Raw genomic sequence first — 17,260 nt, forward strand, 5'->3', positions numbered from 1 at the left:
ATGCCAGTCCATGGAAGTCCTTCTCCAATGGCATAATCCTTGATCAGGACGAGAGCGTCGCCAACAGTCATCGAAGTGCCGTTTCCCAGTGGCGTCACGAATTCGACAAACGGCTGATCATGGTCAGAGCCCCGAGGATTTTCGCTCTCGGCTGTGTCAAATTCGTCTTCAGTGCACAGATGTTCGTCTGCATCACTTGTGCAGTCTTCCATTTCGACCAAGGGTTGACGTGGTTGAGTTGGGGAGCAAGAAGACGATGCAGAGGAGCTTGCACAAGAGGTAGGAGTTGGAGTGCTTGCGATATTTAGCATATGTGCTGTCGACCTAGGCACATGAACGTACAGCGCAGCACCCGGCTCTAAATAGTGCCGATATCGCTTCCGAGTCTTGTGCTTGTTGGCAGATAGCATCTCTTTCACCTTGTTCTTGGAGGGCGAAAGTAAGTTGCTGAACGAAAGAAAGCCAAAGCAAACCAATACACCTGTGAGGTTCAGAAACGTGAGCGTGACCAACAAACGCTGTTGACTTGAGACGGTTAATGGCTTCTGGATGGATGGCTTTTGTTGACTGCGGGTTAAACCGGACCATTTCCCATCCAACGCGTGCTCCTATTTGTATGACAACATCTGCAAATAAACGTATTAAGCAGTATATAGACATGTGTGTCTTTAACCTATATTATGTAACATTTTGTTAATTTTGAAAATTTTAATTTTTTAAACCAGCATATTTGTTTTTAGCCATTATTTTCACACCGCCCACTAAACTACAAAATCCAAAGCGCAATCCAAGACAAGCCAAATATAGCCACAGCGCGCTGTTTGGAACCTAGGCCTAACGTCCGACTACGCACGCTGCGGTCACTTCGCTTGTAAAGTGGTCAAGAGTTTAAGAACTTTGGAATGTTTGCGCTCGTCCGATTTCCGAACGAGGTCGGCAACAAGCTGTACGTTGTGCCGACTCGGAACATAAAAGATTTTGAGCCGTCCGACGACGCGGATTTTGATTTGAAGACAGTATACCAAGCTTTCTGGGATGACCCTGAGAAAGAAAGTACCGGGTTCTACTCGGCCCAGATATTGGTGATGGCAGGTATGTACTATGGCCAGTTCCCGCTCAAAATTATAACAGTCGAAAGATTTGTCAACGGACACTTACAGCTATTCTCCACGATGTTTTGTAGACACCGAAGAAAGTGGAGAAGAAAAAAGCGTCGAAGCGAATCCGCAAGACGAGGGTCTAGGCCTCAGAGTACGAGGCCGAAGAGGGGGTCGACGATGTTGCGCCCTCACAGGCAGGCAGTCATGGGTAAGTTACTTTTAAAAAGTAAATCGTTACAGTTACTGTTACTTTCACAAAAAAAGTAACGAAGTTACCGTTACAGTTACCGCAAAAAAAAAAGTAACTCGTTACAGTTACAGTTACTTTCAAAAAGTAACGACGTTACTTTTCAGTTACTTTTCTATAACACAAAAATTAAGGAAAAACTAATGTTTGAAAGAAAAAAAAATATAGACACGAATCAATCGGGCTTTCACCATAGCGGTAAATTCAAACTTAATAATTTAGCTGGAAAATTAGTCAATATTATGAAAAGAATAAAGACAAAAATTGAACTGGATGTGTTTTCTCAGATTTGAACACGAAGACTTGTTGTCGGAGTACTCCTTGTTGCAAAGTTTGCATACTGCGGTCAAATAGTTAGCAACCAACTTCACCACAGAAAAATACTCTGTACGCCGGCCATGCTTGTTCTTTGTTCTGTTCTCATCAACATCCCTATCCTTGTAGCACTAGCACATTGCTCGCTCGTTGACGGATATTTCAGTTCGTACCCGGCAAACCAGAAACAGGCCCTGCGCCAACAACAGTAAATTTTGCCTCCACCGTTGAAACCACGCCGGAGTAGTGGCGCAAATCAAAATACGAAACATGCGCAGTGCGGAGTAGTGGCGCTAATCAAAATACGAAACATACGAAGTTCCCTCCGCGTGTTTTGTTGTTTCACGGTTGATTCACCCGATTAAAATGCGTGCACAGAAAAGAAAAAACCGCAACAGAGGTAGTGCTTCAATATACTAAGATGTAAGTGTTCAGTCACAAAGTACAAGCAAGTGCGTAAAGATAACTACATTCTTCTTTTTTTTTCTTCATGAAATCTACACGTGGCTATATTCGGATAGTGACTCGCGAGAAAGAACGTATTCTCAAGTTTGTGCAAGGCCAACTGACACTCAAAATGACGAAACAGACACTTTGGAAAGTGCAAGGAATAGCTAGATTATACTCGTTTAATGATATATTATTCACAAAGAACTGAAAAGTAACGACAAAAGTAACCGTTACTTTCATCGTTACCTCAGAAAAAAGTAATAGAACTACAGTTACAAGTTACATTCTTAAAAAGTAACTCGTTACAGTTACAAGTTACCGAAAAAGTAACGAAGTTACAGTAACGCGTTACTAGTAACGCGTTACTATTCAAGACTGCAGGCAGGAGCACGAGGGGATAAGCAGGTGTGTTGCTCGAACTTTACTATAAGTGCAACAGGCAAACTTAACTATAAGGGTAGCTGGCACACGTGTTTTTGATTGTTTGCACGGCATTTTCAGGGCAGAGGGTATAATTTCGAGAGTTGATATTAATTTTAAGTCAATTTTCTACCCATCTGTATTTTTCAGCTCATGCTGACAGAATTTGTAAAAAAAAACAAAAACACATGGGGTTCTGCGGAGAAGGAAAACATGAAAACTAAGCTAGCCCAAATGAATTTGCGCACTTGTTTGCGACTTCAGGAAAAGAAGGTTCAAAACGATAATAAGCAGGCTGGCCGAAATCGTGCATATGCTGATATTTTAAAGGAACAACTCCAGAGCTCCAAAAGGAAAAATGCTGAGGCTGCTGACCACCTTCAAGTTCCAGTAAGTGCCATGGAATGCTTGTACATACAAGATTTTTTTCTTTGAGTGGTGCCATCATATTGCTATATATTAATCATTTTTGGAACAAAGGAAGATGCAACAGGGGATGCCCCTACGTCAGACAGTGACACAGACGACAGCATAATAGCTATGCCATCATCGCAGCTTGAGGTGAAGAAGGATGTGAGCCACTGGCGCCAGCTAGTGCCGAAAGAATGAAAAGCTCTACAACATAATTGAATGGCTGCAAAGCACCGTTGATGGTAAACTTTGTGCAAGTAAGTATTATTTAATGTTATATTTCGGTGTGTGAATTCATTGTGCACTTTGCATTACGCGGCCCATTTCTGTCACTTTTTATTTCTTATAGGTCTTCAAAGCCCTTGCCTTGCTGCATGTGTGAGCATAATAGTTACCCAAAGTTCTCTCTTTGTAGTCAACGTTCATTACAGCACTTGTTTATTATAAGGTAAAGGGATACTGAACCGAAATTTCGAGCTCGCAAAACAAGGATGGACAGGTAGGTGGGACGCTGCAAAACCCTAAAACATCACTCGTGCAGCAATATCTTTAAGGGATCGCCATATTTGTGGAAAAGAAGTGCACAATTGAACATGGCCAACGTGACTAGTCACGTCACGATTTTCACCTCTCTTCCTCCTCGCCACATCCCGTTCAGCTGGTGAACCGAAGTGAGGAAAAAAGAAGCGAGGCCGCTTCTCTCATTCTCAAATTCTTCCAGAGGACAATTACGTCGAAGACATCGCTTGATTGCGCCCTTCTTTTCCAAAAGTATGGCCGTCCGTTTGAGATATCGATGTATGTGAGATGTTTTGCAGTTCGCAGCATCCCGTTCAACGCGTCTACGGCCTTAGTTTGCGAAATATAACTTTCCGTTCAGTACTCCTTTAAAGTGCAGAGAGCATAGCAGAGGTGTACAGAGATTGAGTATAAGTAGTGGGGTTTACAAGCCTTTTTTTTAATTGCATTTAGATTCTTGAGGGACAGGCTCAGCGACCCTGCGACCTTGAACCCAGCGATGGTGAGTAACTTGATCTTGTATGAAAGTACTATTGGGGACAAAAATCCCCAGGAAGCAAAAGCAGCGACTGAAGTGAATTCCTGCACCATCTGCCAGTGGTTCGCCTGACTTTGAGACCACAGAATAACGCATGCGTGTCCTACTGAGCTTGCAGGCATGTGTGTTCTCCCAACCATCTGCGAGGCAATGCTTGCCCCACAATCTGGCACGAAGGGCCCATTCTGTGATTGCTGTGATCTTCAACGGGTGCCGTGACTGTAGGTAATGCTTGCAGCTTTGCAGCACATGTCAACCTCCAATAGTGAGTTGGTTTCAAATAGGGAAACCTAATTTGTTTTATTATTATATATAGCGATCATTGGGCTGCGCTTTCTGATATGGCACCTATAAAGCCACATCATGGCGAGTCAGCTGAGTCAACCGAGCTAGAAGCTGAGGCTGTTCTAAAGCCGGAAGTTCCTGCTTAAGCGACATGCACAGCAAAGCTGCAAGCGCTGCCTCCAGTCAAGCCGCCTCGCACAATACTAGAGCAAGCACTGTATTACAGAGCAACGCAGGGACGGACCTTTCTGTAAACACAGTAGGACGCACATGCACCCTTTTTTGGTCTAAACAAGTGATGCACTTCAGTCGCAGCTTGCGCACTCTGGGGAATTTTTCCCCGACAGTACACGTCTTCCCATTTGCGACTCCAACTAAGCAAATGGCACATAGAGTTCTATACCTGAACCTGTCCAGTGAGGTACTCGCACTAATTTATTCTTATGGAACGAAATGGTTGGTTACGTGGTGATGAAAAAAATAAAGCTGTTTATTGGGGGCCTGAAAGCATTTGTTTCGAGTCACGGATAGTCCCAAGAACATTGGTAAAAAGTGGCCTCTCGTAGATCGCTACTAGATTCCCATGTATACAATGAATTAGGAGATGTGTATGTGCCTTTAATATGATCTATTTATTTTTGACAAAACGTAGACATTTTCAAACACTAAAAGTCATACTTTTTTACTGACAACTAAATCTTTTGAGAACAACCTGTTGTGCCACAAAAACTGCGAAACTGGCATTTCTTTTAACGTGATGCGCATAGCTATATGTCCTCTGTTAAGGGGCACAACTAAAAGAATTGGAAAAATGTTTGGTATAGTAGGGAATATCAAGAAATGCACTACTCAAGAATTATTAGTGATTAAAATGTATAGAACAGATCTTACATTTTTCTATAGTTATGTGTCAGGCTTATTCGCTACTCCAGCGAACTATAGAGGGCACGCTGCTCCGGTAAAATGGAAGACGAAAGGAGGTCGTTTTCGTCGTTCAGCACGCGGACCGACACAAAATTCTGCACTGCAGCGGAAAATCAGTGTTACATTTGAAAGTAAAGCGATTTTTCGACAGTAGAAACCTTCTTCTAGTCAGTGCGTAGGAATGACACGGCGGAATCATAAAAAAATTACTGGAAACAATCTTTGTTTCTAGGCTGCCTGCGAGAACCAAGCAGCGATAGCAGACGACAAAGTCGAAACGACCTCCTCTCCTGAGCTTCTTGGCGCTGCCGCTACGCGGCGTCGATATCGCTGGAGTCGCGAATTGCATCGATGATTTTTTGGTTATGGCTAGTGAGAATCAACTTGATATCTGCTGTAATTTCTGTGTTATGTTACTTACAAATGTTATTTCTCAGTGCATTTTTATGCTTTCCTCTTGATGTAGTTTTACAGTCATGCACAACAATCTGTATACAACTCAAAACCTCCCAAATCACACGACTGCGTCTTGTGACCCAGCAGATCAATGTCCTTCCTGGGAAAGGCCAGCCACTACTCGTAAGATTCATTTCAGGATGATTAGTAATCGACTTTTGATCTGTTCTAATTTTTCCTACAATGAGGGTTTGCCAATTAAATACATTCAGATTGTATCACGGAGAGAGCATTCACGCTCATGTGGCTTTTATCATTAACCTTTTTAATCTTCCTTCGAATGACAAATTGGACAGCAAGATATTTGCTATCGTAAAGTCCCAGTTGTTGTAATCCACGCTTGTGTCCTCTTCTCTTTTCTTCCGCCAAATTCACTTGACACTTTTTCTATCTTTTCTGCATTGCAACAACCCTTCTCTGTTCCCTTGCTCCTTAAGCTCTCCTTATACTCTTGTTTATTTAATATTTGTTCCTGCTCTCTTACTTATCTGCTACCAAGTTAACCCCGGTCTTAATATTTTTTTGCTTACCAGGATAGTGATTTCTGATACTTCAAAAAGTTCCAGAACATTCCACAACTATCATTAATGATGCTACTTCTCTGAACTAACACTTACTGAAAGAAACTTTTTATGTAGATCAAGCAGAACTAAAGACACTGTTAAATGTTTCAAATTTTACTGTAGTAGCCAGTAGGTCTGCTGCTACCGTGTTGGCAATTCCCACAAGGGGTAAGCAATAGTTGCTTTGTCAGACTGTTTTGTGGTTGATTTGAGTCCAGTCTTTTAGCTCGTCTTTTTTCATTGCCTCACAAGTCGTGTTTAAGAAAAGTTTGATCATCTTTTAGAGGCTAATGTGAAAGCCAGCACCAAGAGGACGCTTTCTGGTAACAAGGGTGGACAGCGGCGACCCCAGTCAACTGATGATAAGGTTAGACACCGAAAGCTAGGAATGAAGGCTTCAACCTTAAGACGGCTATGTGCCATTAGGAAGACAATACAAAAGGCATCTACAAGATTGCCGAAATGCCCAGGATGACGAAAAATTCCATCTTTCAATTTTTTAGTATTTTGTTTCACGAAAGGGTTGTGCCCAATACATTGCACCTTTATTTTCAGTTCTAATTCATGACTGCAACATATTGTTTATCGGATCAAATATTCTAACACCTGGAGACCCCCTTAGAAATTTTACATACTCTCTGTGTATAATGATTGGGGTTGCTGTAGGTGCACATGTTTGCTGTACACTTGCAGACTATGGTGGACCCTCAAGTGCTACACCATTGAGCACTTTGGAGAATGGTAGAGTAAGTTTCTACTTCACTTTCAGACAATGTTCCAGTATGTCTACATTCACATTTGAACTATTTTGCAGTTCCACCTCAAGGGAGGGGTTACTATCTCCGAAGAGCAGAGGAAACATATATACGCTAACACGAGGCCTGCAAAGTTTGCAAAAGACACTGCTCAGTCTGTCTATGCTAGATCGCAAACTCAACGATGAAGTTAACTCAATCGGTCGCTGATTGGCTACCCTTTTGGTCACGTGACGTGACGTTGCGATTGAGTTTTTCCCTACGGATTCCGATGGAGTTCGAGCTATGCTGTTGAAATAATGAAGTTCGCGGTGACGTCAAAATGTCGTCACGATTGAGTTTGGCGATGGAGATAACTTTGTAGTAGTCGGGCAGCAAAAGTTGCCAAAGTCAATGAAGATGGCGACGTTCAAGCTCGCGGACGGGGCGGACCAAAGCGGACTATCGCTACGTTTTTATGTGTTCGCCGTTCAAGGTTCGTCAGGGACGTAATCGGGGAATACTGCCCGACACTCGTTGGTGCTGACATTTGCCGTGGAAGCTTTGGCGGCGTCGCGAAGGGCCCCATATGGTGACCGCCGAGCAGCAAGTGCTCTCTTTGAGCGTTGCTGGCGGCACATTTTGCTGCGACGAAGACGTCACCGTGCGTCGGTGTGCTGCGAGTCGCATTCTTTGGATGCTACAGAAGCGATAATCGATAACCCGGGGCTGAAGGTGGGTGGGCTTCGCGCGCCAAGTGAAGACGGAAAGACGACGACCAAGAAGTTCAGCGATGCGAATTCAGCGGTGTTGTCGGTAAGCGCTCAATACACATTTTCTCAATGCGCTTGCACGAGAGCTCTCGGTAGAAAACGGGTGCCTCGTTCACCGTGATAAGTGTGGTGTGAGATAGTCGCACGGGTTCAAGCTTACTCGTGATTCCATGTGTATCATCCAAATGTCTCGGGCCTCAACATCTGGAAATTGTTCTGCTGCAGCACGTTGTGTACGTTTTCATTTTACGATTGCAGATTGAAACTGGTACAGTATCTTGTTCTTTGCTTGTGTTGTCTGAAACGTTTCTGCTGCTTTTCTGCCACACCGGGTAGGGCGCCTCGTCAAGCTGCAAGCCATGCAGCTTGACGTTTCACATTATTCTTTTGTTTCAATGTTTTTGCGTTGTACTATATGCCTTTGTTGGAAAATAACCCCCCCTCATGTAATGCCCACCGGGCCTTTGAGGTATTTCGAATAAATAAATAAATAAATAAATATGCCCCATCTCCCACCTTTGTATATAAAGGAAAATAAAGAGATTATAAACTCAATTAACACCTCTTTGCTCTGAAGGCATAATTTTGGGTATCGTGCAAGACAAGTGGAATATCTCCACTTTTTTTTCAACTTTTTTATTATTACATTTTCAGCCTTTTTGGGATGCTATGCAACTACTATCTCCAAGTAGAGGCTGCATTAGCATATAGAATTTCTATCTAGTCTTGATTTGCTTTTGGACAACTGAAAAGGATATGAAAAATTCATCTCAGATACCGCCTCACTGTTGTGTGCAGGTGACAGCGACAAAACCCTGAAGCCATGCTTGCACACCAATTCCTCGCAACCCCAATGGATGCTCTGCTGTTCTGAGGCCAAGCTTAACAAAAAGCATTGCTTAGGATTCTGTCGTAGAGCAGTGAATGGGATGCTGAAAAGCAGGTTCCGGTGGTTGCAAAGGTGCTAGGCACAGCAACATCATTTGACTTTCTGCACAATGCGGGCTTGTATAGCTCTATTTTGGGGCCTCTCCCTTGAGCCCCAAGAGTCCGACCCCGAGGACGGTGTAAGCTTTGACAGCAGAGGACACGCTGTGCAGTGCTGAAAATCTGAAAGGTGGCCACCTCTGAAAGTATGTGCTGCCTACCAGGGTCTCCCTGCTCAAACTTGAAGCCTGGCAGCTGTTGAGGCTACTACGAGCTTTGTCTCTCGTCACATCTGCGAAATATACTTGTGTGTATCCGCTTGCAATGTTTTGTCATACTTTGTAACTTGCCAAATCAAGTAGACACGGTAAGTCTCTTTGGCTGCAGAGTGGTCTACCTAAAAGACAGTTCAAGCGGAGTTTTGGTATGGCACCTAAAAATGGAAGTTTGTAATAAGGTGATGTTTCTGAAAAAGCTTTTTAACACAATGTTTTTGGCAGGTTAACCTTGCAAAAATGCAAACCGCATAAGTGAAACGTCGAGGCATTAGAATAAATAAAAGAGAGCCTCCTGATTGTGGCATCTTGTTTCCCATTGACTGCATAAGCATTCTGGCTCTAACAGTATATTGTTCCAAGCATAGAGGAAGAAAAGGTGAAGAATTAACTGTGGTTGCTGGTATCTGGACGATTGAACTTGCACCGCCGTGCCACCGTTAATTGTGAAATTTCTGGTTCCCTGTATATGAAATATACATCGACATCTGAAGTCGAGATATGAGTCCCGGCACATAAACAATTGCACCGAGATTTCCTGACCCAAAATTTGTATCCGATGTATGACAATTTTGTCGGGTATGACCAAGGTAGTGCTGCAAACCTTTTTTCCATGCTGTACTGAAATCATGACAGACGCAAAATGGTGCCTAGGGAGCATGTTTTATTGTGCAAGGAAATTCTGCACCCCCATGAGGGGCAGCACGAGTGTGGTCAGTGAAGATGACTGCTGGCTATCTGCAGCTGCTTGTCCCTCCACAGCCTGCAAACAAAGTACACGAAAAGGGTGAATGTTTATAAAAACAAGCATTTTTAAAGACTATGTTACAGAAATTGCATAGAACAAGAGAATCCCGGGGTGTGGTGAGTAGTAGTGTATGACATACCACTGCTTTTATCTTCTTTTAAAACTCTTATGCAGTGCTGGAAATATCAAGAATGCGAGACTCCTGACAAACATTCTGTTTATGCGGGCACCTTCCTAACCAAGGAACTGCTCAGACCAGCAAGCTCATGGTGTGGGTCTTCCAGTACAACACGCAACCTATGAAGCAAGCAGCCTTGAGCAATGTGCACCTAGCATGATCCAATTACTTTGCAGCAGACAGGCCTGCTCTCCATCACATGAAAAATGGAAAGCGAAAAGTTGGAAATAACTCACTTCGAAACACAACACAAGGTCCGAAAATGAAAAGGAGCGAAAACAGAAGCCCTGCATTCACTTTCCTTTATGCTATAACTGTCTGTCATAATTGATTCCCAATGACAAGTTAACTGTTGTTCCCGTCAATGTTTTAGGTGCTGTGGAAGTCCAGCTTTTCCGCATTGCATTGAGCAAAGAACAAAGACTGTGAGCCCAAGCTGCTCTGGGTGCAACTTGATAAAGCAAGGACGAAGAAACTTCGCCTGGAATAATTCATTAGTGCCATATGACACAGGTTTTCTTTCGACGGTTCTCCAAACAATGCTTGCCAGCCAATTTTAGACCTTGACTGCACTTCTCTACATCTAGGGCACTCATGCTGTAATGTTGGGTGCTCAGCAGCATGTGCAATGCAACCAGCTGCTCTTGCTGTGGGCGAGAAGTCCTAAACAGTGCAGCTGGAGGCAGTTCAGGCCCTCACCATCCAGTGTGGCAGTGTACAGCTGCAGCTGAAAAAGATTAGCACAAGTGACCGATGACCGGAGTAGCAAAATTGCGACAGGCAGCGCTATTGTTCCCGAGCGCGCCGATAGCAAGTGCCAGTCATGTTCCATGTCTCAACGTTGGTGGCTGCCAGAAAATTGAGGGATAAGATAGCTTTAGGATGGGCTGTTTTGTGCCGCCCACCACCGTGTGTCGCGAGTTTGCTGCTCCGGTCGTTGGTCGCTTGTGCTTATCTTTTTCCGCTGCAGCTCTACCTGATGACTGGTGCACAGCTGACATGACACAGTTTCAGTAGCATGCATACATGGTTTGCAGGTAATGTCATGTCAGTATAAAAGACAAGACCTTTGAGTACTTCCAAGGGCACCGTGTTGGTGACCACCACTTGGTACATGTCAGATGTGGTTAATGGCAGAGGCTGCTCATATTGCCATGCACGTCTCCAAGCAAGCTTGCCCGTGACCGAATGGTTATTGTGCTTAGCTTGCACACAAAGGGCTGAGGTATGATGCGTGGCCGCACATGCACCTTTTTGTTATTTCTGTAAATGTTGCATTCTGGTTTAATTCAAGAATCCCATTGCTTGTCCAAAGTCAGAATGTCCTACGCACCAAACTTTCTATGCCGATTGTTCCAGAAGTCCACGCATTTACATGAGGGGCTCTGCGTGGCGATACAGAGAGAGTGTCGCTTTTGCGCTCGATCGTGCTACTCCGCCGACCTTTGATGCCTGTGATGCTACCTCTTTGTATTTTTGTTTTCGGCACCAGTTTGCCAAATTAAACGTTTAGTTTCTGTTCATTCGTCACTTGACCATCTGTCATTCGCGAAATTTTGGTGGATGTGCGGGACATTAACAAAAAGGTGCATGCGCGGCCAGAAATCGAACCTTGGCCCTTTGTGTGGGAACCTAGTACGAGAACCATTCGGCCACGGGCGCGCTTGCTCGGAGACGTGCGGGGAAATATGTGGTAGTGCAGGCACTTGGGCTAAGCCTAGGCAGAAGTTTAAACCGTCAAGTGATGATGACAAAGTTTGTCCGTGTTTGTCCAGTTCAGTACGCAGAAAATATTGCTCTGTGTGGTGGCGAGAACCATCTGCTAGTTACTCTCAACTGTGACAGATTGTGATATCTAGCCAAAGGTGGAGGACGTGAATACCTGAGTGCAAAAAAATGAAGAGAAGTATACAAAACTGCGCGCCGATGATTTCGCCGAGTTCGACAGGCAATGCCCAGCCAGGTGCGTCCTGCTTCCACAGCCCTTTGCAGCAAATAATTTTATAAGTGGACCTTTTATATAAATAGCGGACACCGGTTTTGGAATTGGTGAGCCAGTTTTGTCTTAGTGTCATTCCCTTGTCAATTTCAGGGCAGTGGGTAGATGTGGTGCTGCCGGGAATGTTCGGTGGAAGCAGGTTGCTGTTGGGAAACAGGACCGGAGGCACCGTCTTTTTCCTGACACAGTCACATTAATTGGATCTGTGTCTTGTCTGACACAAAACTCAAGTAACCATGTGTGGATTGTATCTGCACCATGTGTACACTTAAGTTTTTGTAAGTCTTGCTGAGGTGTCACCTTGCTAGAAACATCAAAACGGTTGGACCTACAGTCACCTTGGGAGCTACCGACCAGGCACAATATGTTAATGACAGCATCTTCTACATAGTTATGCACAGTGCAGGTCATGTTCACATTTTTGTGCAATTGCTGAGATGGGTACAAAAGCTGTCACTTTGGGCCACTGGAGCCAGCGAAGTTCACCATGATCACAGTGTAGCAAAGCTGCAACCCCACAACATCAATGGCGACCAGCATGAGGCTACCGACGGCATTCATGCATAATACATGTCCTGACACAGGCGCAAACCACGTATTATGGAGATGAATCCAGACTGTTTTTTATACCTACCATTTGGTGGTGGCGGAGCTGCCATCTGTGCTGGGTCCTTACTAGCACCTTTGGCCACAGCAGATGAGTCCTGCATCATCCAATCAAGCACAAGTTAGCGCACAACAAATTGGCAGCCTCTCTGGTTCCGCGTTGATGTAATGCCCATTGCCTAGACTTTAGAATTCAGGTATCGGAGGGCCTCATGCACAGCTCTAGAGAAATTAACTCGTCAGCTTGAGCGCTACGATCCGAGCTTTCAAGGAAACATCACGAGACAGCACACTCGTGCAAAGTCAATAAGACCAAAAACAACACAGTGTCTGTTTACTACAAGTAGCAAGTTTTAGGAGACCGTCACCGTGTTCTGCGGTGGCCACGGTACGGCTGGTAAGGCTTTAAGCGCGCTGAAAAGCATGCTTCAAAGTTACAGCGCGAGCTCCCAGTAGCAATTTCGCTGCGCACGGCAACGGTACGCTAAAACCGCCCATTGAGATGCCATGCACTTACTTACCGACACTGCAGCCGAGATGCCGTGTGGCGACGGACGAGGCGCGTCCGCCCTCGAAATCATGCGCCTTCTTCCGTGTCTTAGCGAGGAACCTTTCTCATGTGGGCCAAGATTCTGTCCTACTCCTCGAGTTCAGCGAGGACACTTGGTTCACGCCCCCCACCAGACTGCCGAGTGTTAATCGCGACGTGAAAAAGCCCGATTTGACAGCAAAAATTCCAAAAGTGAGGCAAATCTTCGTACAGACGCACGAGCACTTTACGTGCGACATCCACCGTCGGCCATGACGATTCATCACGATCGCGATGCAGCTCACGCATTGCGATCATCTAAATTGTTTCACTTACGTAAAAAGACATGATTCATGCGACCTAAACTTGACACCGGTAATTATATTTAGATTGTACCGCATTATACATTTTCAGAAGTTAAAAATGTTGCTTTTACAAGACCCTTCGATGCGGCGTTGCGCATTTCCCTCTAGGGACATATTTTGGGGACAAATCCCGATGAAGTTTCAACTCAATCGCCACTCTCCGTCGACGTCATCAACGCGCCGCGATGAAGTTCCCTGCCAGTTGAGTTCGCTGCCGATTGAGATTAGGCTCCTCCCACCGGCGACGTCACGATGAAGTTCCTTCATCGCTTTTTCCAGCATAGACAGACAGATCTTTTGGGGGTCAAAGACGCTGGTGGAGAGGAGCTATGGGGGGAAACTTCCTCCAAAGGACAGGAAAAACCTGAGTGCTTCTGCTTGGAAGGAGCTAACCCCAGAAAAGATGTCCCTCATCCTTGGTGAGTGTGTTATGAAGTGGGTCTCATATAGATATAATTTTATGCTGAAAATTTTTTTCTTGAATCTATTTCACAGAAACATTGACACACTGGGGCCGGGCAAAGAATGTTGAGGTCAGCGGTGCCTTTGCCAACATGAACACCATTCTGTCTGAAAAAATCCAGGACACAAGAAAGGGGTTCAGGCGCACGGGCCTGATGCAGGATTAGGGAGATTCCAAAGATAGCGAAACAACTTTGTGCACCCCTTCCTGATCACTCTTCAACAGAGAAATCAATCTATGACTTGCAATTCTTCGTCTTAAGAGCCAATCATTCTCTCGATAACATGTTCTGTTTTGGTAGTCAAAATTAGCCACAAGAATGTGCATAGGTACCTTCTTGACGCCTAGTGCCCATGGTAAGTAGGCAAAAAGGTCCAAATTCAAAGTGGGACCACTTTCAAAGTGGGACCTGTTCCAAATACCACTTCCAAAGTGGTCCCACTTCCAAAGTGGTCCCACTTTCAAAGTGGTCCCACTTTCAAATTGGTCCTACTTTCAAAGTGGTCGCACTTTTGAAGTGGGACCTGTTTCAAATACCAAAGTGGTCCCACTTTGAATTTTCTCCTGGGGTTTACAAGGGAATACAGCTTCGACTCGCATCCGGGATGCGCCCCGACCTGGCGACACCCCATGGCCTGCATAAGCTAGGCCTAGATAGGGATGCGGGGAACACGTAATTCGCGGTATAATATCTGACAACGATCTAATGGAGAGTCAGGAGGAAGAGATTCTTGAAAGCCTGCGCCGCCGGAATGTTGTTGCTGTAAAGCGCATCATCATCCCTAGAAATGACAAAAAACTTCCTTTGCGACACCTGGTCCTTATCTTTGAGCTCAACAGCCTGCCTTCTTCAGTAAAAGCGGGGTACTTGAATTGTAGGGTCCGGATTTACATACCTAACCCTGTCCGTTGTTTCCGCTGTCAGCGCTTTGGGCATGGCTGGCGGTTTTGCCGTGGCCGTGAGACATGTTCCAGGTGCGGTGGCTGTGAGCACATCGTCTACGACTGTCATGAGGACATGAAATGTGCCAATTTTAAAGGCAAACACCCCGCATATTCTCGGTCATGTGAACACTTCAGAAGAGAAAAGGAAAATTTGGCCTTAAAGTGAAGGAAAGCATCTCCTATCCTGAAGCGAAGTGTCGCTTCTTGGGTTTCCAGAGAGGCGCTTTTGCTGAGGTGGTGCGCCGAAGACCTGCACCGCCCATGGCGTCTCTGGGAACGAAATTGTCTTATGGGGACAGTATATAAATATACTGCCACCGCTTTTATCTCGCGTGGTTTTTTTCTTTATTTTGGCTCGTATTTAGCCTCCCTGGCCATAACTTTACCTGCCGCTCCTATACTATAAAGGGGCGGTCAATTTGACTCCAGTTGGAAGTCTCTGCAGTCAGTTTCTGAGAGCGAAATAAGGCTTTTGGACTTGAAGCGATACGCATTTCGTCGCCATTAGGCAGAGACGCTAGGTACTTCCTTGTCCCCATGGAGCTGGTCACGTGACGTAAAACTCCCTCTTGGCCGCAGCCGCAAGATGAGCAAAGCGACCATGGAGCGGTGCCCACTGGTCCACCCCGAGATGACAGGGTGAATGCTGGTCCGTCAGGATCCACCCGAGCACAGCGGTCTGCGTTCCCTGCACAGGGTTCTGCACCCCCTGCTCCTCCATCCCAGCCACCACGAGGTCGGGGCCTTAGTCCCTCTACCCCTGTTGGATCTCGGAAACCGGGGGAGCCGTTGAGGTTACAGGCCTCCAAGGAGGAGCCCCTTGCGGCTCTAGCTGGACCAGTGTACGAGAGTGGGTCAAGGTCTGACTAGGACAGACCCCACTCGAGTCCGAATCTCTACTTCCGGACTCTGGTGGCACCACTGGCAGGCCAAATGACACCTAAAAAAAATGCTCCACGCGTAAATATAGATTTCAAGTTGTAGAAAATATGCTTACTCTTGACTGTATATTTTTGTTTTTTACTTTCAACTTTGCAATAGTCTATAATTTTAGAATCATGCAGTGGAATGGTCGCGGCCTTTTTGGTAACATTGATGACATGCATTTTTTTCTTGATGAGCTCCGTCCTGTGGCCTTGTGCCTACAGAAGACTTATCTAAGTGACACCCGCACAAAAGTGCTACATCGTCATCAGGCTTTCCAAAAGGATCGTATTTCCTCAAACCCGTAGGGTGGTGCAGCAGTAGTAGTAAAGAGTGGAGTTGCCTGTGCTCCAGTCCCTCCATAGACTCCACTTGAAGCAGTTTGAATTATTCTTGACCGCCTCATAGCTCTTGTACCTCTCTACTTGCCACCCAACACTCCACTGCATTTGCAAGTACTTCAGTGACTCGTCGGCCAGCCCATTTTAATTCTTGGCGATTTCAATTCTCACAACCCCTTGTGGCGTAATCCACGACAAGACTCTCGTCGGGGGTCATTGAACGATTTTTATTATCATCCGGGCTATGTGTGTTGAACAAAAAAGAAGCAATGTTTTTTAGTGCCGCCCATAGCACTTTTACAGCTATTGACTTATCTCTATCGTCACCTTCGTTACTCCAATGCTTTAGAGCGCAGTTCTTAGGCACCCGTTTCCGGCTTGAGCGGCGTGGCCGACGGCGTCGGTGTTACCGCGCGGTGCATGATGGGTAAATTTCCCGCCGAAAAATTTCCCTGCTAAATCTAGCTAAACATTTCCCTGCTAAATTTAGCGGAAAATTTTTCCCGCTAAATTTAGAGGAAACTTTCTCCCACTAGATCTAGCGTAAAAATTTCCCCGCTAAATCTAGCGAACATTTACCTGCTAAATTTAGCGGGAAAAAAATTCCCCGCTAGATCTAGCGGAAAAATTTCCCCGCCAAATTTAGCGGAAAATTTTCCCCTAACGGGGAAGCGAGCAGGAGTGGAGGAAAGGCATAGTCCCCTCTCCGCACCTTCCCCTCCTCCTCCTCAGGAGCTGCGCTCTAATTTGGCGTTACAGGGAATTGTAAATGGCTTTCATTTTTTTCATGGAAATTTTTAAACAACCCTTTTGGCAGTGATCACTTTCCCGTTATTTTAGAATGCGTTAAACCTATTCTATCGATTCTGATTCGCCTTCCTAGAGGTGGAATTCGGAGAATGCCGACTGGTCTATATTTGAATTAGAAGCTGTGCTTGATTTATCCTTGCTTTGTACTATGAGCCCTGACAATTTATGACACTGAATGTATAATTAGTGCGGCTTTGAATTCTATTCCTCAAACATCTGGACATTTTCCTAAGAGGTGCGAACTGTGGTAGACTAAGCAGTGCAAAAACACTCGCAAGGACAAGAATCAGTGCCCTACCAATCGAAACATAATTGGTTTAGTCAGTACGTACCTACCAATCGAAACCTAATTGCATTCAATAAAAGTAGGGCTAAGGCGCATTGAACACGAAAACAAGCTAAAGGGTTTCATGGA

At 45.2% G+C, this 17,260-nt stretch overlaps 1 pseudogene; it reads left to right on the forward strand.

Annotated features, from left to right (window-relative positions):
• Positions 1-902: 902 nt before the first annotated feature.
• Positions 903-13,991, forward strand: LOC121838321 (annotated as a pseudogene).
• Positions 13,992-17,260: the final 3,269 nt, after the last annotated feature.

Source organism: Ixodes scapularis, unplaced genomic scaffold (assembly GCF_016920785.2).
Source record: "Ixodes scapularis isolate PalLabHiFi unplaced genomic scaffold, ASM1692078v2 PGA_scaffold0__279_contigs__length_252992795, whole genome shotgun sequence".
NCBI lineage: Eukaryota > Metazoa > Arthropoda > Arachnida > Ixodida > Ixodidae > Ixodes > Ixodes scapularis.